The sequence below is a fragment of the Myotis lucifugus genome, unplaced genomic scaffold (assembly GCF_000147115.1).
Source record: "Myotis lucifugus unplaced genomic scaffold, Myoluc2.0 scaffold_586, whole genome shotgun sequence".
In the NCBI taxonomy this organism is placed as follows: domain Eukaryota; kingdom Metazoa; phylum Chordata; class Mammalia; order Chiroptera; family Vespertilionidae; genus Myotis; species Myotis lucifugus.
Window position 1 is genome coordinate 292,071 of NW_005871634.1, and position 1,445 is coordinate 293,515.

The 1,445-nt window shown below is 51.6% G+C and overlaps 1 pseudogene; it reads right to left on the reverse strand.

The window, feature by feature from the left end:
• Positions 1-682: 682 nt before the first annotated feature.
• Positions 683-1,160, reverse strand: LOC102418425 (annotated as a pseudogene).
• Positions 1,161-1,445: the final 285 nt, after the last annotated feature.

Consider the following 1,445-nt stretch of genomic DNA (forward strand, 5'->3'; position numbering starts at 1 on the left):
CATTTAACATCTCTTCCTGTGACGGGTTTTGGTCTCTCTGATCTCATTACCCAGCGCGCCTTTACATCCATCCTTTCCACCCGCTCGGATCCCGTGCGTGTGTGATCCTCGTTGCTGAGTGAGTGCTTTGGGCCCACGGAGCGGACTAGTGATCATGCGGACCCTGGGTTCAGAGGAAGTTTCCAGGGAAGTTCTGTGTTAACGAGGTCGGTCTGTGAGGTCAGGGCCTGGTGAGTTGCTGCCACCCCTCCAGCTGTCCTTTCGGCTGCCAGGTCTCACCTGAGCGAACTAATTCTAACACATCCCGGTAGATTCAACGTGACCACTGGGTGGGAAGCATCTCACGTGAGAAAGACAAGACTCCAGCTTGTCCTGGTCTGTCTGTCCCTTTGACCTTCCACCCCTGTCTAGCACATGTGGACGTGAGAGGTGAAGGTCAGGGGGCTGGTGACCATCGAGGAACCAAATCTTCCTGGGGAAGAAGTTACGTCCGCTGGTTGGCATTTTGGGCCCATCCTTCGGTTTCAGATGTTCAGATACCCCTTTCTGCCAATGCTGAACTAAGATTCGGCCAAATATCTGGCTCTTCTTTCCATTTCTACCGACATGGAAAAAATACCACTTTTTGAGACACATCGGAATCCAAAAAAATTTTTTCATTGTAAAATTTTTCTGTTTAGCATTAGGCAGCTGGACTCAGGTTAAATGATCCAATTGTGTTGGCAACATCCGAAGCAGCAGCATCAGGAGCCGGTCGAACACAGGCCTTCTTCTCGCCATCAGGCCTGACCAGGGTGCTGACCTTGGCCGCATCAATGTCATAGAGCTTCTTCACGGCCTGTCCGACCTGGTGCCTGTTGGCTTTGACATCCAGTGAACACAGCGTATTGCTGTCTTCGAGCTTCTCCGTGGCTGACGTGGTGGTCGGGGGGATTTGATGGGGGCACAGCAGGCAAGCTTGTTTCTCCTGGGGGCGCTCTTCTGAGGATATTCAGGCGGCCTTCAGAGCCTCAGTGTCTTTGGCCATCGAAGGTGGGTGATGTGTGGGTCTTTTCTTTGTGGCTGTGGTCACCTTTCTGCACTTTCTTTGCCTTCGAAGCTGTTGCTTTGGCTTCTGCTTTGGAAGGGGCAGGGGCTTCCTTCTTAGCTTTCGGAGCCATCTTCGTAAAAAGCTGAATCCAAATATTTGAATGTTTCTGAATGAGGATTTGTATTCTTGGTTCAGATTCACCTGAGGTTTGCCATCCATTGTTTTTCAAACTTTCACTTTCACTGTTTCTATGTTATTAAGATAACTAGAGGCCCGATGCACAAAATTCGTGCACTGGTGGGGGGGTCCCTCAGCCAGGCCTGTGGCCTCTCGCAGTCTGGGAGCCCTTGGGGGATGTCCATCAGTTGGACATCCTTAGCGCTGCCTTGGGGGTGGCAGAGGCTCCTGCCATCAC